Source organism: Podarcis cretensis (assembly GCF_951804945.1).
Source record: "Podarcis cretensis genome assembly, chromosome: 2".
NCBI lineage: Eukaryota > Metazoa > Chordata > Lepidosauria > Squamata > Lacertidae > Podarcis > Podarcis cretensis.
In genome coordinates this window covers 97657873-97682842 of record NC_137171.1, presented here as the reverse complement: position 1 = coordinate 97682842, position 24970 = coordinate 97657873, and the positions used below count along the sequence as shown (strand labels likewise).

The following is a 24970-nucleotide window of genomic DNA, read 5'->3' as shown; positions in this document are numbered from 1 at the left end:
TACAACTCCCATCATCCCTTGCTAGCAGGACCAGTGGTCAGGGACGATGGAAATTGTAATCCAAAAACAGCTGGACATCTAATTTTGGAAACCCTGGTTTAAATAAATCATAGTTCCTCAAGTTCAAGCACCCCAGAGCTGTATTTTCAGGAAGCTAAAATAGCAGGTGTCTTCTTAAGATCAGACCAAAGGCCTGTGTGTTCCAATATAGTCTTTCTCACAGTGGCCAACCAGATACCTGTGGAAAGCCCACATACAGGACATGAGGTCCATAGTCATCTACAGGAACAGGTATGAAGAGGCACACTACCTCTGATCCCGGAGCCATCATGTAACTATCATGACTAGCAGCTGCTGATAACCTTATCTCCCATGAATGTGCCTGATCCCCCTTTAAAGCCATTTAAGTCATTGGTCATCACATTTTGTGGCAGCAAATTTCATATTTCAATTACATGCCGTGCGAAGAAGTCCTTCCTTTTGCCAGTCCTGAACTGCCTAACACTCAGCTTCACAAGAACTTAAGAAGGGCCTGCTAGATTCAAGACAATGGCCTATCTAGTCCAGCATCTTCTAATTAGTAGTCAACCACATGCTTGTGGGAAACCTGTAATCCTCCTGTGATTCCCGGCAACAGGTACTGTATTCAAAAGCATACTGCCTCCAGTCATGGTCAAAACAAAAAAATTCCTTCCAGTAGCACCTTAAAGACCAACTAAGTCAGTTCTTGGTATGAGCTTTCGTGTGCATGCACACTTCTTCAGATACACTGAAACAGAAGTTTCCAGACCCTTCTATATAGTGAGAAGGTGGGGAGGGGTATTACTCAGAAGGGTGGTGGGAATGGGTGATTGGCAGATAGCTGTGATGAGCCTGTTGACGACTCTTAACGACTGCAATAGGTCTTACAGGAAAAAGCAAGGGGTGAAAAGGTGAAAAATGGCCTTGTCATTTATAATGAGATAAGAATCCAAGGTCTTTGTTCAGACCAGGTCTCTCCATGTTTTTAAGTTTGGTGATAAGTTGCAATTCAGCAGTGGCACTATGGCAGACCAACACGGCTACCTATCTGTAACTGCCTCCAGTCATGGGCAGAGCATAACCATAATGACTGGTAACCACTGATAGCTTTATCCTCCATGAATTTATCTCTTTGAAGGCCATCCAAGTCGGTGGCCATCACTGCCTCCTGCAGGAGTCAGTTTCATATATCATACATTAACTAAGTGCTATGTGAAGAAATACCATCCTTTTCCATCCCAAATCTATAATTAGGTGATCCCTAGTTCTACTATTGGGACGCGGGTGGCGCTGTGGGTTAAACCACAGAGCCTAGGACTTGTTGATCAGAAGGTTGGTGGTTCTAGAGAAGGATAAATTTTGGATAAATATTATGTCTAATTTAAGTATTTAAGAATTAGATAAATGTACTTAAAGTTAGGGACATAATATTGGAAACTTACAAAATAAGAATCGAAACAAGGTGATAAATTGCTGGTAATGGTTTTATAAATTAGGAATGCAGGAACGAGAGATGTGAGGAAGTCCAAAAAGCGAAGAAAATATGGTTACTATCTAGTTGATTTTGTTGTGGTATGCTTTCTGTGTAAGATGAAAACCGTATTTCTTTTTCTTTTCTTGTTTTTCTTATCTGTTTTTCTTTATTATTGTATTACTAAAATCTTTAATAAATATTTTTTAAAAAAACAAAACAGAAGGTTGGTGGTTCTAATCCCCGCGACGGGGTGAGCTCCCGTTGCTCAGTCCCTGCTCCTGCCAACCTAGCAGTTCGAAAGCATGTCAAAGGGCAAGTAGATAAATAGGTACCGCTCCGGCGGGAAGGTAAATGGCGTTTCCGTACACTGCTCTGGTTTGCCAGAAGCAGCTTAGTCATGCTGGCCACATGACCTGGAAGCTATACACCGGCTCCCTCGGCCAATAAAGCGAGATGAGCGCCGCAACCCCAGAGTCGGTCACGACTGGACCTAATGGTCAGGGGTCCCTTTACCTTTACCTTTAGTTCTACTATTATGAAAGAACAGGTGTACTTGCTCCACACCATGCAAAATTAACATCTATCTTGTCCCCTCACCTTTTTCTAAACTTCAAAGCCTTCCTGGACTTGACTGTACCATTTCAAAATGCAGCGCGTGAGTTTTGTAGTCTCTCACACATGAAAACTGTGTGTCGACAACTAGCACGCTAGGCAGAGAGTTAGTCTGGGAGCTAAGTCTCCAATCCTGTTCTGCCCTACATGTGGAGAAATATAAGCTTCAGACATTAACTATTTTCTCAAAAATGGTTTAAGATCTGTGCCAAAGTGATCCATGACATCCATGTCTTCTAATCCCTATGACATAAGTAAAAACACCCAGGGTGCCAGATTAGCATTGAGGTGATAGCACTGGTATTACTGTACCTGCCTGGCACAATCTGAATGACGTCCCCTCAGGGCTTCTGGAGTTCACCTTCTGTTCCTATGCACCTGCACCAATTTCAAATTCAGTGAAAGAATGAAATGAAATCAAGACTTTGACTTTAAAAGGAAGTGCATACTGCATTAGCAACTGTGCATGTCATTCAAAGAAGCAAAATCATCTAGCATCAACAGCCAGTAGAGGACTAGAGTGCTTCATCAGATGCATCCTTGGTTGGCAGGTATACGAGTGTAGAGAGAAAAATGTAAACGGTGAGGCCAGACGGAAACGAAATGCAAAAAAAAATACAGTCTGTGACAAATTGCATTGCAGCTTTAAATGTATGCAAAATAAGAATAGTGGCCATTCACAATGGCAGTAATTGATGATAATCCGATGATCTATTTGTGTTACCACACAAATGTATACATTTAAGCTTTAATGCAACTGTCACAGAATACATTTATTGCATTTCCTTCAACTAACTTTAGTGCTCAGTTCTTCCTCTCCTTCCTCTCTACTTATATCTATATATGCCTGCTGAGTGTAACACTTTGTGCACCTAATAAAGTGCACCGTAGTCCATGAAAGCCTATGCCAGGGGTTGTCAACCTGGTCCCTACCGCCCACTAGTGGGGGTTTCAGGATTCTAGGTGGGCGGTAGGGGGTTCTACGGCACCAGCTGAATCCTCCTTCCATCGAGCACCGGTGGCCGGTAAGGAAATTTCACCATCAAGAAAGAGGCATTAGTGGGGGGTAGGTATAAAAAGGTTGACTACCCTTTCTTTCTGGAACTTACATTTGGATTATGATGACTCTGTGGGTGAATAAACTCCTTCCAGACAAGACAGATAACTGCGGAGGACTGCCTTGAAGGGAAAGGGATTTCATTCTTCTTGAAAGAGCAAATTTGTAGCTTGGGGTACTTCTGGGTCCAAACTTGCTTTTACATGATGCCATAGGTAGACTGGAACACCTTCTAACAGAGATCTTATGACTATCATCCGTTCCTTGGTGACCTTCAGATAAATTGTGCTTTTTACATACACATGAAGATGGTTTAGAAACATCAGACTTGAAGTATTCCAAATGCCTATGCCATAATAAATTCACCAGTTGTTTGGGTGCTTCAATTTTTTTTGTTGTTTTTGGTGCAACGGGCCAACCTCATCGCAGAGGGCCACAGATAAAATCTCCACATTTAGCATCAGGGCAACAATTTCTGACCCTTTTGAGGGTCCATTTATACAGATTAGTTGTTTTTTATTTCTTAAAGCTATTTGTAGATCACCTTTCATGTAAACATCACATGGTGCTGCTGCACAAAAATACATTAAAATTACATTAAAACTTACTAGCAGAATAAATAAAACAACAGCCAACATTAGGCCAAAACAGATGCATCATATTATTACAGCTAGTATCAACATCAAGCAAAGATCAAAGAAAGTAAGTTTTTAGCAGATGCCAGAGTGCCTTAACTCAGAGTGGAGGTGATTTCAAAGAGAAGGCACCACCACTGAAAAGTCCCTGCCCCTGTTGCCACCAGAAAACTCTTCACAGGTTGCAGCACAAAATTGCCTCATCAGACAACTTTAGCATTTGGCCAGATCAATACAGAAGAAAGCGCTCTCCCGGGTTTATTGGTCAGCAGAATCATCTGACAAAAGTTTTTTTTCTGGACCAAACCACTACAGTTCAAGATAAACAGCTACGTGGAACTTTCTGACTAGCTTTAGGGGAAATGTGAATTCCATGTGTTTGACGGGCCTGAAATTAGGAAAATGTGTCTTTTCAGCCATTCCATACCATACTGCCACTGAAGATGCAAGCATATTTTATTTTAATTTACTGTTTATTTTATTAAAACATAACAATTATGGATTCTTTAAAAGTTAGCCCCTTCAACACCTCTGGACTTAATTTCTCTCATATTCACAATAAGAGCAATTTAAGACTGTTACTTATGTGTTTACGGGTGAGATGTAGATTCTGTTCTGGAGTGGCTTCTGAAAAACTAACAAACAGTATTATCAAGAGAAAAAGAAGACTGACTTCTGAGATTAAATACATTTCACCAGAAGCTGTGTAGGGGCAAATAATCTATTTTATCTAATCTTCAGCATGCCGTCAGAGGATCCGGTTATAAGAGAAACAGGGCCTGGGTTAATATGATGTGTGTGTGCATGTGTGTAAAACAAATTGCTGCAGGTAGTTTTGGTGGCTGAGGCTAACACAACCTACTGGCCACAGCCGAGGGAAATATATCATTCTCTGTTTTTTCAAAAATGCAAACAAGGAAAAGTAGCAATACTTGGAAGTAAGAGGAAGACCTCAAAGTTTCTTTTCATGAGTGATTCATATAAACAGTATACTGTGATAGTAGTTTCCTGGAACAGGGAGGAGATATAAACCACAGAACACTTTCATTATGCAGAAATGTTATAAATGGATTAAGACAGCTTACTCCTCAGCAAAGAAGTAGAGAGGAAGGCAGTCTAGGACATAAGTGATTATGGAGACAAATCAGTAATAACTACTTCATACAACTAAACAATTCAGCAATGCTTCATTGCTTATTATGTGTACATGCACAATTGCCTTGACAGCTGATGCTGTAAATCACTCTTTGGTATTCTCAATAGCAAAATACCATGGATCCTATCAAGCAATCCTCAGGGTCTTTGGTCCCAATCCTCAAACTCCTATGTATACCTACCAAAGTTCCATGGCGGCCAAAAACTTGGGGAAGATTTAAAGAGGAATTAGACAAATTCATAGAGGACTATGGTTCCTAGTGATGAGGGCTTTATATATATACCTCCAGGATCAGACGTAGTTTGCCCATGATTGCCAGCTTCAGGGGAAAACAAGCAAGACAGTGCGACTGGCCTTGTAGACTGCTCACAGTTAGTTATTTTTTTTTTTTCCTAATTGATCATGCAGCTGCCAAATCATATTCTTTTTTTATAAATATTTTTTATTAATTTACAACAAAAACAAAAACACACAATAATTTCACATCCAATTTTTCACAAAGTATTTCTTTTCTGGACTTTTTTGGACTTCCTTCAGCTTTTCCGTAAATCATTCGTAGTCATTATTTAATTTACGCATTTCTAAGAAATGCTCACAGTTAGTTATCTGTTTGGCCACTGTGAGAACAAAATGGTGGACTAGCTTAGTCTGATCCAGCAGGGCTCTTCTTGTTTCTGTTCCTACCATTCCCTGAATGTTAGAATTAAGAATGGAAGCTATTGGTAAATACGAAAAGAAGCCAAGTCAACAACAATAATTAAAAAATTACACATTTCACTCCCAATCTTATTGGGGGTCGTAGTAGTGAGAGGGAATGAGTCTTCCATTCACTAGGCAAGTAAGAGAGGACACTACCTCCTTTCCATCTCTTCTGTGTTTGGCTTGTAAGGACCAACTGTGCTCTAGAAATTGAAAGGGGAGCAAATTACAGTAAAGAAGCAAGATTGATTGATTGATTGATTGATTGATAGATATACTGCCCTTCATCGTAACAGTGGTGGGGTATATGACATACATTCAAACAGGTTCTAATTACAAAGGACCTTTGGTATAGTTATCTACAATCAGGCCTGGCTATGGTCCAAATTTAATGGCACTCAATGTACGCAGGTAGGCATGAGAAAGAACAACTCATTATGCAACTTTCCTTATGCCACCTCCAGTGCTCCTATGTTAAAAAAAATTAGCAGACTCAAGAGCCTTCATGTTATTCTTAAGAAAGATCGTTACTAGCCTATTACTCATCACAACTAGTGTTTAAACAAAAACTTTCACTTATTCAGCATACCAATAACCCTATGAGATATATGATCATCATTAGAGTTTAAACTGGGACAGAGAATCCTAAATGTGTGTCCAAGACCACACAGGAAACACATAGCCGAGCAGAGATCTGAACCCATGTCTCCAATACGGTGCCTACGGAGACACACCCAATTCATGTCAGATTAAACAGCTTCTCCAATATAACTTGGCGCACCTTTATAATTATCAGTATGCAGAAAGCAAGGACCATATATATTATAGATGTGACAGAATGCTTCCCTCCCTACTTCCTACCACACACACACACACACACACACACACACAATCAATCAACCACTGTGCAAAAAGAGTGTGGAGTGCAAAAATAAACGGCTCTGCAGAACAGAACTCTGGGAGGGAAACCAACACATAGGGTTCTCCTAAGCAGACAGGTACTACGTGCCTGTTGAAAGAGCTTTCTTTTATTTTGAATCATAGCAGATCACACAGTAGGGATGTGGTATAGTGGTTAGAGTATTTCTTGGATCAGGAGACCTGGATTCAAATCCCCTCTCAGCCATGATGTGAACTGAGATCAGACATCTCTCAGCCTACCCTACCCTACAGGGTTGATATGGGGTAATTACACCAAGGTGGGGACAGAGGAGGAAAGCCATTTATGTGCCCTTGAGCTCCTCAGAAGAGGTACAGGATACAAACGTACTAAAAGGCTTCTGGTGTATACAGATGATTTGGTCAAAACACCAGCATTCCCATGTGTAAATATACTTGTAAATACATTAAGGCTATGTAAAGTCTGCAGTCGTTTCTTTTAATAAGCTGATGGTGCAATCCTATGAATGCCTACCATTCAAAGGATACAAAGTCCCCCTACTGTCTCCCTGGTAGGAGAGTTCAGAATTGCAGCCTGAACCTGGCTTACATGTGTCCTATAATACCAGTGCACTATAGTGGTTAATATGGTGTCAGACTAAGAGCTGAGAGACCAGGCTTCAAACCCCCCCTCTGCCATGAAGCTCCCTGGGTGACCTGGGGCCAGTCCCTGCCTTTCAGTCTAACCTACCACACAGGGATGTTATGGGGATTAAATGAGATGGGGGGAAAGCATATACACCACCTTGCACTCCTTGGAGAAAAAGTTGGGCTATAAATGCGAACAAATAAACAAATGCCCCCCTTAAGCTGGTCCAGCAGATCCTATCATTTCTACTACAGCTTGCTCCAATCTGGAGCCCCAACCCGCATGGCCGGTGGGAGTTTCAATCCAAAACATCTTTTGCCACCAGGTTAGCTAAAGCTTCTGTGTTGTATATACAGCACAAAGATTAGGTAAAAAAAAAGGTAAAGGACCCCTGGACAGTTAAGTCCAGTCAAAGGCGCACCTATGAGGTGTGGCGCTTATCTTGCTTTTCAGGCCGAGGGAGCCAGAGTTTGTCCACAGACAGCTTTCCAGGTCATGTGGCCAGCAGGACTAAACCACTACGAGCACAGAAGACCATGATGAGTGCCAGAGCACACGGAAATGTCGTTTATCTTCCCACTGCAGTGGTACCTATTTGCGTGGCAAGTACCCTCCCCCCAAAAGAAATGAAGACACTGGACACATTATTTAAGGTTAATGGGCATAAAAAGGCCACAACTTTATTGATTACAGAATTGAAAGGTATTGGCCTTAGGCATTGGCTCCTACCGTCTACCCGGCATGGAGACCGGGATGGGTTGTCCACAAGCCGTGGGAGACCTGTTGAAGTACGCCAACTAGGATCCCACGGGTGTCACAGCTCGGGGGCGTGCCGGAGGCCCTTACCTCCCTAGGTTTCGGACAAGACCACGCCCCCCCGGAGTCCTTTACCGGACTACCCTTTCCATTGGGGAAGGTGATGGTGCTTCCTTCCCCCCATTCATTTGCATAGCAATAAACCCCTGCCAATGCCTAACCGCCAATACCGCGGAAGTTGTGACGTTTGCTACGAGGTAGGCGAAAAAACCAAAAGGCTTGAAGTGTGCCAACTTGGAAAAATTCCTACCAGGCCCCTTGCGGCGACCAACCGAAGTCCATAGCAAGGTCATAGCTAGCTAAACCTAAAGGGTGGGTGGGATGGGAAAACCGCTCAGCTGGGAAAGGGAAAAGAGGGCGGTCCCCGGGCGTGCCTGGCCTTAAATGGGCTAGGCCCCGCCTCCCCGGTCCGCCGATTGGCGGATGGGGTGGAAGGCACGCCCGGGGATTCCCTGACGACGCGGGGGCAAGACCCCGCCCCCGCGTGTGTGGGTGGAGGGTTTTGCCCGCAACCCCCTCTCCTCTCAGGCGGAAATGGCTTTATCTACTTGCACCGGCATGCTTTCGAACTGCTAGGTTGGCAGAAGTTGGGACAGAGCAACGGAAGCTCACCCCATTGCATATATTCGAACTTCCGACCTTCTGATCGGCAACCCCAAAAGGCTTAGTGGTTTAGACCATAGCGCTACCCGCACACAGATTACCCTCTCTTATGGCAAGATTTCGTACCAGGATTCTATGCCTGCTTTAAGTGAAATCAGATGCATCATGGATATCATTAGCAGTGGAAACATTCACCTACTGCTTGTAAAAACTCACTTTTGGCACAAGTGGCAATATACACCCAACTGTTGAAAGCAGCTGAATTACCAGCAGCAAAGCAGGTCAAAACTAATGTATCAATATATATGTAAAGGAAATAGAAGTTGCTAAACTAGATTTTACTCTAGCTACCGCCCTCATCTTCACACACAGGGAATTCATAACAGAAATGAATCAGTGATGAGCCTTGAATTTTGCCTTTGCATATTAGCTAACACAGAAACAACACAAAAACAAAATGTAGTATTTAATGTTTTTGCACAGTGAGTTGATATTTTTTTTCCCCCATGTTGCTTTTTATTAAAGAAACTGCCTACGAATTCTTACACTGAATTGCCTTTTTCTTACATTTGATAATTCCTGGTAATATTCACTTGTTTCCCTACATATCTCTTAAGAATAGTAACTTTTCATAGACAGCTCACATAGCCTTATGAAAAGTACATGAGGTACTCTGATTTTGAGCCAACACAAGAAAAGCAGGGGTGGTGGTGTAACTTTATTTAATGGTGTTTGTCCACGATCTCACTGTTATATTCTTCAAAGGAAGAGGGTGGCTCTCCATTGCAAGGTGTCTACAAAAAAGTCACATTGGAACTGAGCCAGCAAGTACCTGCTTGGGTGCATCTTTGCAGCCACCAGATTAATTAGTGCATATCTTTAGAATTTGGAAAACTACACACAGAAACTATTATAATTCATTTTGTATTACCACTTACGTTTGCTTTAATTGTACTATTCTGTTTGTTTCAGTATATTCATGCAACAGAATACAGTACAGGAAAAAAGGGGGAGGGGGCAGCATTCCCCCCCCCCAAAAAAAAAACCTCAGCAGCTGATCAAGACAAACATGGCTAGATAGGGAAAAAAGCTGTTGAGGACTAATGTTGAAACAAATGCATTTTTATCTTTTCTTTTAAGTTACCAAACATTAGTATTTTATCCAGCCGTGACCCTTATTAAATTGAAGGTCTGTACAATCAGGATTAAATATGTTCTATCTACACAAAATGAAGTGCATTATTTATCACTAATATTTAATGACAAAAAGCCTGATAAGTTTCTGCGATTATACCACTGATTTCCTCCAGTCATGCATCATTGAGTCAGTCGGTCATTAGCATTATCACAGTGCATAAACTTCAGCTTATGCAGCAACTTTAATAACAGGGCCTGAAACTTCCATCTACCTTTTTCTCCCCCATTTAGCTCAGATTAGCTACTCTACCTTAGACTGAATGGAATATTCAAAGTGCTTCCCTAAAAATCCTACAGCGTAAACCACTGCAAATACCTACTGCACAAATCTGAGTAAATTTCATCTGCCTTTCAACAGAGTTTCCACAGAAGCTGTTCCCAATGGATTATGCCCACAAGTAACAAACGCTTTTTTTGCAAATGACAAATTCATACACAAACATGGAGCACTTAGCAAAACTCAACCATCCATTAAATCAGGCAATCAGGGTTTCCCCATATATATCGCAGTCAATCTGTATACAATCAGTAAGAATAACATATGGCTTTTAACTCTAGGGGTATATTTAAAGCATAATTCAGAACCAAACTAACATTCTCAAGTTTTACGAAATGCACATTTTTGCACATTACTGAAATGAATTTGTCTGCAAATTTCCCAAGCTTCTGCCTCTAGTTCTCATCAAAATCTTGTCCCCCCAAAATCTGACATTTAAAATTTAGAAGATCAGCCCTTGCTACCTAGACTACTGAACCTCATATATACATGCATGCGCGCGCGCGCACACACACACACACACACACACACAAACACATGAAGTACCCACATTAATATATATGAGGCATACACCACAATTTATTTTATTTTCTATGCAAAGCATTGTGTGTACCAATAAAATGCTTTAGTGGTAATTATTTTACCTTTCAAATGCTCAGCAAAGTTACAACTTCAAATCCCATTCTTATTCCAAAAGTACACTTTGAAAAGCTTTCATTTTGCTGTATGGAAGCAGTACGGAACTAGACTGAACAGCAGCAGAAATAACTGTTAGTCATCAAATTTTGATTATTTTATTCCTCCTTTATACATGCAGTCTAATTGAAACATCCTGGTTTCAAACTTCACTGAAGAACCCTTATATTGTGAACAGAATGAATGTGTATTTTCAATGCCATGCTATCATCAAGTTCTAGAAAAATTACATTCTAGACAAAATCTTATTTCCAATTGTCATAGTGTAAAAGTCAAACTGTATGTTGCACATAATAAGCAGTATGAAGTTAGATCTTTTGATTTTCCTTAATTAATTAGAGGCTGGAGTCACAGCACATGGGGGAAATAAGTTTATCCCATCCCTCCCTCAGCCACTATTGGGACATAAATCAGGAACCCCACAAAGCTTAGTAAAAAAAGTTCCCAATCCTAATTTTCCTTATTCTTAATTATTTTTTCTCTTTATCATCTAATTAAGTAGGAAAAAGAGGAAGACACAGCTGAAAGCTGGAAATTATATGATGCTGAGCTTGGTCCATAAATGCAGTATCATATACTTTGCATGTTTACTAAAGAGTAAGGTCCACCAATTTTAATGTGTTGTACTCCCAACACCACAGAGCCTAGGGCTTACCAATCAGAAGGTTGGCGGTTTGAATCCTCACGACAGGGCGAGCATCCATTGCTCAGTCCCTGCTCCTGCCAACTTAGCAGTTCGAAAGCACGTCAAAGTGCAAGTAGATAAATAGCTACCGCTCCGGAGGGAAGGTAAAGGGCATTTCCGTGCGCTGCTCTGGTTTGCCAGAAGCGGCTTAGTCATGCTGGTCACATGACCCGGAAGCTGTACGCCGGCTCCCTCAGCCAGTAAAGCGAGGTGAGCACTGCAACTCCAGAGACGTCTGCGACTGGACCTAATGGTCAGGGGTCCCTTTACCAACTGCACTCTTAAAAACGTTAGATTTTTTTCAAAGAGTATAACTGGAAACTCCTCATTTAGCACAAGCCTATGCACTAAATACACATGTTATTACATTTATGAGTTTGGGCAGTCTTGATTAATTTGAATTGTCTATCACTGTAGGGGTGCTCAAACACCCTAAGCTAAACATGCCTCCCATTGCCAACACACACACTCTGGCCGTGCCAGAGGTCTCTTCCACACAAGTAGAAACCCTAATTACCACTTCTGCAGTGGTACCTCGGGTTAATAACTTAATTCATTCTGGAGGTCCATTCTCAACCTGAAACTGTTCTTAACCTGAAGCACCACTTTAGCTAATGGGGCTTCCCGCTGCTGCTGCAAAGCTGCTGCGCGATTTCTGATCTCATCCTGAAGCAAAGTTCTTAACCCGAGGTAATATTTCTGGGTTAGTGGAGTCTGTAACCTGAAGCGTCTGTAACCTGAAGTGTCTGTAACCCGAGGTACCACTGTATATGCACATAGGCCTCTTCGTGCCCACTAGGCACAGAGTAGCAGATACAATCCTACTTCCTTTTCCACATTCCCTGACTGCAGGGTATGTGTTTTGACTAAAGCATCGCCAGATGGGAGTAAGGGATGGGAAAAAGGACATTACTGTTCCTTGATGACTTTGGATATTTCCTGAATGGATAACTAACCTACAAGAGTAGGGTCTGAGATCCATGCTCTGTGGGGTGGAGCAAGGGAGAGAAGACAATTATAAATAGGCAGTTTTACAATTTGACTTTAGACAGAATGAGACAGAGAGAAGAAAGTGTGCTGCAACGAATTCATTTTTGAGACCTAATGCCAAATTGTAAGGAATAATGTCTGCTAACAGAACTGCAGTTACCTCCACTATGCTCTGCTTACTAGTAAATAAAGCAATTATTAGAAACACACCCTAAGTCCCCAATGCTCTCTTTATCCAAAGGAGCCTAAATCCTATAGGACTGCTCTGGAAGTTCTCTCCACTTCAGAAAATGGCATGAGTATGTAATAGTGCCAAATGGGATGTTTTCATTGCAGTGTTACAAGGAGCTGAATGTTATCAATACTGGTGCAATTCTTGCTCTGTAAATCTCACAGCAGTGTTCTGCTTGGCAGAATTTGTGCCTCTAAAAATGAACTTCAGTTTCTGATTACACATACCATACTTTTACCTATATAAGACTAGGTTTTTTTACTTTAAAATGAGGTTTAAAATCTGGGTGCGTCTTATACACGGATAGTGCATATGCCCATTTTCTAAATTTGGGGTCCCCCGAAAATAGGGGGCGTCTTATACATGGGGGCATCTTATACATGGAAAAATACGGTAATTCTAATACCCTGGATTGTAATGCTGAAATATTTAGCCCGCTATCAGAGTAAGCAACGTCAAATGCCAAAACCTTACAAATCACAGCAACACTCAAAACTATGAGCTAAAAAAAGAATCCTAAAGACCTCTGAAATCATTCTTCCTAGCTTCCTTATTTTACTGCTAGATCTCATACTGGGAAGCAATCTTTAAATGTGAAAAGACCGTCCTAACAGCTTCATCAGGAGCGAGCTATTTGATCCTATTCCTCTACACAGGTTATCTCCTAAGATGCTACGCCTCAGTGGTAACCAACACAATGCCCTCTAGCCCCAGCCAGCATGACCAATGGTCAGAACTGAGAGCAACATGATTTATTCCACTTTTATAACATGGAAAGGGCCACACTGACTCCCTGTTTTACTTTGTAATGTCAATTCCTGAAGCAAAAAGGCTTCCCTACTCCCTGTGACAACGCAACGAAGCTCAGGACCACCTCCACAAGCTTCTCTACAAGTTAAATACTAGGCTACAAATTAACTGGCTTCAGTAAAGAATACTTCTGGCAAACTGGGGCCTAATGTGCATACTGCCTGCTTCCACAAGTGCTAAAGTTCTGCTGTAACCTTGGAAAGTGATAAAGCTTACAAATAAAAAACAAAGCCACGAATGGCTTACTATTAAACTAGCTTCCTAATGGAAGAAATCGGTTCCACCCTCCTGACTGTTATCACAAAATAAACACACTCCCATATTTATGTACCTGCAGCCATAACCAGACAAAACAGTATGGAACGCTGCTACACTGCGGGCCCCAAGGCTGTTCGGAGGAGGCTCTGGCTATTTCGCGGCAATGAATTACAGGCTGTGAATTACAATGTTTACACGTTGTTGGGCGCACAGTGTATGCACTGGCAGAACATCTGGCTACTCTGCTGCAAGTCTTGCAAGCAGAGAAAACTCTTTGGTGGCCACAGTATGTTGTTCTGGGAACTGCTCTGGCCATGCACCAACTCACAGGATCATGGCCGCAAGCACATTTGTAACATACGTTTGACAACAACAAATTGTACAGAGGCCTAAAATCTCACGACGTTTTATTTACAAATTCACAGTGGTCATTACAGATCTCTTACTGCAACAGAAACATCCCTTAGACCAGATTGTATGGGATTTTGATTGAGGCATCCCTCTGCTCACTTTTACCGGCTCTCAATCTGCCAGTCCCCCACCTTCTGCTTCCGTGAGTGGCGCAGACGCAACCGTGGTTCTATACAGCTCCACCAATGGGGAGGGTTTGACAATTATCCAGTGAGGGAAACAAGTTAGAAGTTAAGCCAGCAGCAGGGGAACTGTCCAAGGGCCACAAACCCACATGGGCAACCTTACATACAAGTAATAAGACTAGGCCAGACCTATATCCAGGTGGAATAATGATGCGACTGTAACCTCTCCACAGTAGGCCAAGCAAACACTAGGTTTGTGCACACACTAAACTTCTCTCTTTCCTCCATCAGAGGCAGTTTTAGGGTAGCGCAACAGGTTCGGTCACATAGGGTACCTGCGCCACAGGGGGCGCTGCAACGATGATGTAGAAAGGACCGTGAGAGGTTGGAGGGGCATCAAATTTTGGTGTTGCAAGGGGCACCACCAAAATTTGAGAGCCCAAAGTCCACCAGTGCTTCCATCCAGGCAAACTAGATGCAGCCTCCCAGTTCAAGGGCATATTGCAGCCAGGCAACAGCCCTCAAGGAAGGTGCTGGGCAGAGGATGTGAGGAACACAGTCTGGAGAGAGGAGGCATGGCCTGGGGAACAGTCCTGGGGGAAAGACAGAGAGACCTGAGGGACACATTCAGCCTGTGGGCAAAAGATTTCCCACACCTTCATTAAACCAACCATTTTGATTCACTTTAAAAAAATAATAAATTGCTGTTTTTACACACAAAAATTCAAAGATTAAAGCACAAAGACATTGAAAAAAACTTGTGTAACCCATCGTTCTCTCTCTCCACTCATTAATATGATGCTGTGTACACCATACTTAATATAACATGCTGAATGTATTAAATATGTGTTGACTAACCTTTTTCCTGCAAACTCACCAAAACAGATCAAATACAGCTAAACCTAACCATACAGATTTACATTCTATGCACAGATTGCTCAGAAATGTCCCTCTGAGTGCAATGGGATTTATTCCCAGTTAAATGATTATAGAACTGTTGTTAAATATTCTTTACAACGGATCTGAAGAATCTTTATTCAGAACCAAGTCCAAATGCATTTAACAGGACTCACAAGTGGCACTTAGGGCTGTAGCATTCACTGTGATCCCACTCTCACCCATGTGGAAGCAAATGGTACAAATCAGTGAAATTTACTTCTAGGTAAGCAAGCTTAGAACTGGAGTGTTCATTTTACTGTCACCTTCCGAAGCAATCAGCTTAAATCCAAGCAATTAGGTTTAATAATGTTGTAGATCAGGCTGCAGTTGTTTTACAGTGTAAAAATGACATTTATTCCTAAAGAAATATCCGTTGATTGCTTAATATCCTTCAAAAACAACACAGTGGGGATTTGACATCTACACTGTGATTTGCAGTTTCACAGAAGATCTAGTAGCAAGAATATCCCTTTTCTCCGGCACTGTTTCTATCACTTGCTTTCACCAGACTTTAACAAGCACCCCCACTTTTACTGCTGTAGATTAAATTGAAGACCTCTTAACCAAAATGTTTTGCTGCTGTTGTTTTAAGTCAAGTGCTACATTCCCGACAAAGAACAATATTGAGATCAGAAATGCAGAGGTACCCGAGCACTACTGACAAATTAAAATTGTATCTCATTTTTATATTTTATACGCAAGCATTCAAAGTGATCTTAAAATCTTTCTTCAGCAATGATCTGATTCGTGAGACTGGGATGCCTCTCTTTTGAAATTTAGGAAGTTGCTTTTTTGTACCATGTAAGCTAGGAGGTGGATATGGGACAGCTGCATAGAGAACTGTGCACAGAGGTGACCTATCTATCTATTTGCTCTTTTTTGCCCTGGCAGCCTTCTCAGCAGAAGAGACAAGGCGCTTTTTTAAACTGGATGCCCGCTTTTCTCTTCAGCAAAGTAAAACCCAAACTCTTGTTGCTAAGCACACTTTTGAACTCAGCGTGGTATGGCTATTTCGCAGAAGCAGCTATGATGGGGTGCAAAACAGCAAACCTGAACTGAGCTTACCAACAGTGCTGATCAACAGTGGTCAAGTTTCTCAAAAGCTTTCTAGCCAGAGGAAAAGCAAGTTGACAATAAACCTGTTACCATGAATGTCTTTTTTTAAAAAAAGATAAGCCTCTCCTCCAGATAAACAGATTTTCTTGGTTTGCTTTGCTGGCCGACTGGACATTTAACTGGCCCCGATACAGTTTTTAATCTTCATTTATCACCATTTTTTAAAATAAGAGACATGACATTCTACTTACAGCTGCGTTCTCTCCATTTATGTCTCTCTTAAAACGCATGAACATCATTGGCCTTGCTATCTAAATCTAATAGTGTGCGTCCGGTCACATAAAACCACAGAGGCTTTCCAAAGATGCCTTGGGAAGTCTCCCTACTTTCATTTACTGATGTGTTAATATGCTTAATCTATCAATTAAATGAATGGGTTCGTTTAATAAAACAGAGGAGAGGGAGAACACTCAGAAGGAAAGTGTGCCACAGTGCCCAAGTAAAGACCCTAATCGTCGGCAACAACATGACAATAATGACTGGGAAGTGTAGCTAAAACAAAAGTATGCCTGAACAGTAATACAGGAAGAGACCAACAACACTTTTATTTGTTCCAGGCTGCTGTGTATATCAGATTATTATTATTATTATTATTATTATTATTATTATTATTATTATTATTATTTGCTTTTTGCTAAAGATCTTTAGAAGACATCTGAAGGAAGCCCTGTATAGGCAAGTTTTTTAATGTTCAGACCATTTAAAGTACGTTTTCCACGCACACGACGTCCCCCACAAAGAATCCTAGGGACTGTAGTTTGTTAAGGGTGCTGAAAATTGTAGCTCAGGATTCTTTGGGGAAAGTTATCTGCTTTAAATGTATGCATCAGGGGGTCAGAATCAGGTGGTGGATTGCACTACTTAAAGCTATGGGTGGCAGCTGAATGTTTAAAAGCTTCCAGAACTTAGAACACATGCATGTTAAAGAGAAGAAATCATCTCCTAGTCTTCTACCTAACATATGTCATATTATGCTAGATGCAAGGACACTTTTTCCCTTGGGGAGCCCTCAGTGAGGCAATCCCTGCATTTGCAACCTGACGTGGTACAGTTCAGAAAAATGCTTTCTCAACATGGTGTTAAGGAATGCCTCAAGAAAGAAAGAAAAACATGCAACATGTATTTCCTGCAAAGATGTAAAGGCCACCCATCCCCTCAGTAATTCTGTTGGTCGAAGCAGCGTAGCAGAAGAAAGTCCTATTCACACTTCGCAAGAAATAGAAAGGGAGGGGGTCCTAATCTCAGCGTAAAAATAATATGTTTTTACACTTGTACAGTTCTAGTTTAGATCCCTGACATCTCCAGTTTAAACATGGATAGCAAGTCTACAAAGGACTGGTCTGAACTCCTGTCAGCCAGAGTAAACAAAATAAGGTTACATAGACTAATGTTTTCTTTCTCTCTTTAATTATTTCATTTAAATCCCGCCTTTTCTCCAAAGAGCTCAAGCTGCCATATATTGTTCTCTCCAATTGTAGATTAGGCACAACTGGTCCAAGGTCACTTAGTGAACTACCTCGACTAGGGTAGTTTTGAACTCTGTTGTCTTTCAGGCCCTAGACCAATGTTCTAACAACTACACCACATTGCTTATCGGTGTTCTGATTCCAGCCTGGCAGCATCTTACTTTGGCAGTGGAATCCACTTGCAGTTCTTCTCCTACTTCAATGTATCACACGAAGCACCTTAATTTACTATTAGCAGGCCTTTTGGAAAACCCTCATGTTCTTGGTTAGAATCCTGAGCCTCTTAATTGTCATCTGTATAAAAACAAGCCTTTAAAGCAGTGGTTCTCAACCTGAGGGTCCCCAGATGTTGTTGGACTACAACTCCCATCATCACTGAGCTCTGGCCTTGCTAGCTAGGGGTGATGGGAGTTGTAGTTCAACAACGTCTGGGGGCCCACAGGTTGAGAAAGGCTGCTTTAAAGAGTGCATAGGTCTCTTTGCCATTGTCCAAGCAAAAGTTTTCAAATCCTTCACAACTAAATGAGTTTAGAGTACTATGAGGTACTTTAGTTGAACACCATATACAGGGCTTCTCGACCTGGTAGCCTCTGGATATTGCTAGACTACAACTCCCATAATCCCTAATGCTGGCCATGCTGGCTGGCGCGGATGGGAACTGTAGTCCAAAACATAGGGAGGACTGCAATGCACATGAGAAGGATGATCTCTGTCTTCCCAATGCCAGTACAGCAATGTCAATACCTCAGCACAGTTACTCTTAAAGTATATCAGAATCAGGCCCAAAGGCATGATAAACTGTTATATTTTATAAAATGATATCTATGATATGACTGCATTATCTGAAAAGCAAAAGGGGACAGTACAGATCAATTGGATTCCTGGCAGAAGGAATGACTGAAGAAAGATCTTACTTAAGAATTTTGGCATCCAAGAATCTCATATATATTTACCACTACACATTCAAGACATTGTGTAATCACTGCTAAGAAGGTTTACAGTGGAACTGAGAATTCTGTAATGCTAAACTATTGAGGAAATAAGCACTAAAACCATCATAACAATAACTACCATTGTTCCAAAGCAAATTATTAAAAGCAAACAATACACTTGAGAATCATTTTTGCATTTGTTAGCATTCCTTTTGAAAATTATTCTGAGTAGCTGCCTTGCGGAAAACCTACAGTAAGAACATTCCTAGATATCTTTCAACATAAAAGACATAATGTAAATATTTCATGAAATGAATTCCATTTTAAAAGATCTGTCAATATATTTACAGTGCTCAATCCTACTTCTGCCTTTAATTAAATTTAACATACATACTTTAATGCAATTTAAATAGATTATTAGTTGTCAGAATATAGTATAAATTTTGTTTACGATTCAGCTTCTTTAAGTACTTGCATTGAGGAAACTCTTTTAACCCCATGACTGAGTAGTACTAAATGTTGAGATGAGACTTCTAAAGAGCGTCTGCTGCCCTTTGCACTCTTGCAATAATCTTAAATTACCACAACTTAATTACAATTTCAAGGCACTAAATTGAGATATTTTGAAATGGAACAGAAAGACTAGCAGTGGCAAAAAAAAAAAAAAATCACTTACAATGATCCAGGTATTTGGGACTTCTTTTTTTTAACCAGGTGAAGGTAGTTCTGCTACAATGCCTCTTGTTCTACATTTCAAAGTGAAAATTATTTCACTTTTAGAAATTAGCTAGATAAATAGCTAAGCAATAAGAAGACTATTCTGAGTGTCCCTAATATACAAACACTCTGTATGTGTTATATTGCAGAAACTGCAAAGAGATAAAAGGGGGCAACTAGTTAACTCTGAAGTCTAAAGCAATTAGATAGCCATGGCTATTGTGTGCGTTTTTGCTGCACGTAATTAACATGTCATTTTTGTGGAAGAATGTCAAAGTACACTTGAATATCTTTCTTGTATTGTGTTTAACTGCAGCAAATAGTGTCTTGAGTAATCTCTTGAAATCTTTCTATATAAACTGGACAAATACAAAAACTGAGTAAACGCAGGCTACATTCTGCTTGCTTGCTTAATTCAATTCCTTCAGTATTTTTACTTTGTACAGAATACCTTCTGAAATCATCTTATCAGAAGAGTTACTATTTAAGCAGTTGTTACAGGTAACAAAGAATAGTTTGTAAAAACATTTGTACTATTTTCCAGCGTTTTCATATTACTGTTTTTGGAAGTTAAACTAATTTTCTCCTGTACCCCATGAAAAACACTCAGCAATGTATACAGTTATTTAACTTTACCACCAGTTCAATGAAACAGCACACCTAACTTGAGAGACAATCATAGGTAGGTTAACAGGACTACTCACTTGCTCATTGCTTACAAGTTTAAAATCTTGCCTGGATCTAGGTCTGTACAACTTACTATAAATACACTTCAAGAACAATGTGCTCTAAAAATCCACATACTGGATCTTAAAATTTAGCTGTTTTTCCTACCATAATACATATTCTTAATTATGTTATTGCATGATCCGTGGGCTAGCAATACCCAAAAGTAAATCAGGAATTTTTAGTATATGGGAAGCGCAAGCCAAATGCTTAATCCATTGTCAAGTAAGCCCTTTACTTCTGTCAGATCACAAATGGAAATGCTGTGTCACTGAAGCTATGAAAATGAAAGGCTCTGGGTTCAAGGCCTCATCTCAGACGCAGGAAACTGGATGGCTGCGGGCCTCACTAAAACCACACATATGGCTGAAAGCAGTTAGGCTTGTCAGATCAAATTAACAAAAATAAGGGAACCTGGCATCCACTTTCTGTACATCAGCTGAGCTGCCATGCCTTGAGACATGGACATGCACCATTCTGTAGATAGGAGGCTGTGATTTGTTACAATAAAAGACACGCGTTCAAAATGAAGCAAGCCCCTTAAAATCTCGGACACACAGCAACTCTAAAAGCAGTTTTTATTTGTGCTATACATCTGCAATATCAGTGCTACAAATGGAATTAGACGCAAGCTAAGGTGGATATACCACAGCACTAATTGTCTTCTTACTGCCACAGGTTTAATTCTGAGTACCTGTTTTCTTAGAACTGAACCACTTTTAAAGTTGCTGCTCAGCTTAACGAAAATAGCAGGAGGTACAATGAAAGAAGAGGTGGCTTTTTACGGAGTAGTGGTCTATGCTGTAATACATACATAAGCTGGTACTCCTTCCTCCCAGTGTCCTGACTGAGGATATGCAACATGTTTGTATAACCAGAGGTTCAGATAACTGAAAAGTGGTACTCATGTCGTCATGAAGCTATGAAGAGTTAATTTGTATAATCCAGATTTTAAAAGCAAAACATAAAAACAAAACACCCTGAATTTAGCTAACATAGATGCTACTTTAATGTGACATGTACACACGTGAATAAACACACACATACACAGACATATCAGTGTTTCTTTGTAGGACCAAGAAACTCAAATGGCACATGGGGGGGGGGGTAGTGAAACACAAGGTGAAGCTGCTTGAAGTTTCATTTTAAACTACAAAAATATACCCATTCATTGCAGTAGGAAAAGGCTCGTGCTCCCATGTTGTCACCTTTTAAAACAAAACAAAGTAAAACAAAAAACATGCACACATGAAAGCCTAGTTCCATATAACCAAGTCCTGTTGAGCAGCATAAAAACATTTTAGCTCAGTGCCTTGAAGTTGCAATTAAGTTATAGTAATTTAAGATTATCACAAGAGCAAAGGGCAGTAGCAGCACTTCAGAAGACTACTCTCACCACTTAATGCCACTCAATCTTGGGGTTAAAGGAGCTTCTTTTAGTGTAAGTACCTTAAAGCAATGGAATCGTAAACAAAATTTATACTATTATACTGTCAGCCTATAATCTATTTAAATTTTATTAGAGCATCTCCAAGAACATTTTAAAGGCAGAAACACTATTGTGTCCTATAAATAACCGGACGGACTTGGTGAAATTATTTCACATGCATAGTACCTGTACGTATAAAACACATTAGATGAAATGCTTTACAGAGTTACGCATGCACAAGTTTGCATATGAATTAAATAGTGCAGCCCAGCAGCTAATGTATTTACACAAAAGAAAATTCAGTGGGTGCAATCCACCTTCATTCCAGTCAATGGAAATTCTCATTGATTATACTTGGAGATGGATTGTATCCAAGAACTTCCTGCTCAAAGAAGAGGCATGCCACAATATCAGTTTTCGGTTTGGAAAAGTTCCCCAGTTAATATTATTCTATACACTGTTTTTCCCATACTGTAAAAAAAAAAAATGTCAGATGATTCCATATTTGTATTATTACTCCTCATTGTCATCGTTCTTGCATTATGTAAACTAAATTAAAGGGGGGTAGTGCTGCATTTTCCTTCTAAAAGCACTGCTTAAATTATAATCTAGAAAGTAGAAGTCTTAATTCTCCTAACAGTACAGAAATGAAATATTTCTACCTTTGTTAGTGTAAATGCTAGAGCTGGGGGGACTAAGAAATATTGATAGCTTTTTTTAAAAGCTACACATTGCCACAAATGGTTTAATAGCACACATGTGTACGTCTAATAAACATGTGCTTAATGATATTATAAAGGTACCAATAATAAAAATGAATCTAATCATCAATGAAGTAGGTTTGGATGGTTATGAAACTGACATTTTCAAAAGGTAGCGTTTCTCTTATTATCTGAAATGCTAATTCAAGATCCATTTAAGCTATTTATTCATTTATCATTATTTACCTGTTGTATATACTGTCGTACGGGAATTGTTTCACTTTGTTATTTTAGAAATGCCATTTATTAAAATAGTAGTCGTGGTAAGAAATTAGTTTGCAAATAACAGTTGCAATGAACAGTATTACAACAAAATGAATTATTTCAGGCAAAATAAATAGCCTAACCAAGACTAACAGCACAAACCTATACAGGTCTACTCAGAAGTAAGTTCCATTGTGTTCAGTGGTAGTTACTCACAGGAAATTGTGTACATTCTTGCAGCCTAGGACTTCAAGTATAAACACACTTCCTAGGCTATGTCCCACTATATTCAGTGAAATTTACTTCTGCATAGTATTGTGCTGCAGCTATGTTTAATGGCGCTTGTTTAAATTATACAAAACCAGGAAAATACTATAATAATTGCTTACAGTGCTCTTTAAAAATGAAATACAATTTTGACATTGTTCTATTTTGGTATTAAAAATCACTCAGAACATTCTGTCCCAGTGACTGGCATGTTTTACAGTGTATAAAAAACATTGCTTTGATTTCCTAAAACTCGAACTACAGAAAATAAAAACTACCATCACAATGAAATTGTTCCGCTCCATATCCGAATAACACCTCCAGAAACCCCCAAATGTCTTTGTTCGCTGAGAGGATCTCTAACTGAAAGACTGAACTTCAGCTCCCCCCCCCATTTTTTTTTTTTTACAGATGCTTGAGAACTCAAGCATTCCCTCTCTGCACTTCAAGGTGTTACAGATGGGGGGGATGAAGTTGTACATCAAGGCATTGCAAATACACAACTCAGCCAAATCAGGGAATGCCTTTTCTTAAATTAACTAAGTCTTGCAAATAATAATTAGGTCAAAAATACTATCTGAAATAGAACAGATAGGCTTTCCTCCAAGTTACAAGGTTTCACAACAAAGATCAGTATTTGTAATGGTCCCATTTCTGCATAAATGAACATAGAAGTCTTGCTGCCTGATCGAATAGTCCAGATCTTTCAGTGAAGCAGCTCCTAACAACAGCCCAGCAGCAGCTTTGTTTGATCTCTCCTGCCTTCCTTAATCTGGGTTGTCAAGGTTCACTTGTTGGAGGCTGTTTACTTTACTTTAAAAAAAAGAAAGAAAGTGATTTTTCTTTCTCTCCCCCCACCCCAACCTCTCATACAATGACTAATCCAAAGACTGAGGAGGGAAGAATGCTGCCAATGCAAGATGTTAAACCTGAAATACATTTCTTTGCAATGAGATTCTAGCTGACACAATTTGAATAGCAGTGCGTGGAAAGTCCCCCCCCCAATATACACACCGCCCTGTCGTTCTGCACAGTGCTTAGATGGTTAAACAAAAAAATAGAAGAGAAGTTGAATTCTACATTTTTTAAGCAGTTCAAATTTATTTACTGTTCTCTTATTCTGATTTGCAATCCTGCCTCTCAAGATTCACGGGCTAGTTGGTTGGTTGGTTGGTTGGTTGCTTGCTTGCTTGCTTGCTCTTAGCAGAACTAACTGGATCTTTGGGGGGAAAACCTGTCCTTTAAAAACTTGGGGAAAACTCAGGTTCTTTAAAAAAATATGAACAGTTATTTTTGGATTTTTGTTTCTTCTTTTGCAGCTTACAATTTAAGTAAGAGCAAATGATATAAGCAAAATAGCACGAGCTTTACATTTATCTGCAATGGTACAGGCATTTCCTTAGGTCTCCTGATGCTTTATAAAATTAGATAAACAATGAACGCCTCATACATTCAGAGAACAAACTGTAAATAAAATGTATTTTTAAAGTGTTACCACTCAGTACACAAGGACTCAGGATTATGTTATATCAGACATATATAGGCTATGCAAATATTGTTCATATTACTCATTCTACTAAAAGTGACCAAAACTGAAACCCTAAACTTCTAAGAGCAGAAGATCTCATTCTCCAAGGATTTGTTATTCAAGAAGCAACAGTAAACAGCTGGCTATTGGGCTCATCATTCTAAAGAGCAGGGGATGTGTTGTTGTCTTTAACAGAACCAACTTTCCTGTGGTCATTTTCAGGATGCAACTGCAACACTCCCACCCAGTTCAAAATCAGCAAAAGCTGGGCCACTGCCTTCCCTAGTCCTGCCTGTGGCTTCTGGTCTTTCTGCACTCTTTCGCATGAAAATGGGAAAAAATTAAACCATGGCAGACGGAGACAGTGTAAAATCAATACACTTAGTAATCATCCCAGCAATGGTATTTTAACACAATGGCTTGGAAATAATTAATAGCGGGGTGGGATGAGATTGGAGGGGGGCGAGAGATGTCATCATATTTTATGACAGCACTTTTGTTTTTGGTAAACTCCTGAACTCGTTTTCTTAGCTTAAAAACAAGGAAAGTATATTTTTATGCTTCCTCTTCTTCCCCTCCTCCCGCATTTTCACTAGAAACAAA

At 40.1% G+C, this 24970-nt stretch overlaps 1 protein-coding gene across 12 annotated transcripts in view; it reads right to left on the bottom strand.

Annotated features, from left to right (window-relative positions):
* The window catches only part of FOXP1 (forkhead box P1), a 549153-nt gene that overhangs the window by 521106 nt on the left and 3077 nt on the right, over positions 1–24970 (bottom strand). The window lies entirely within an intron of this gene.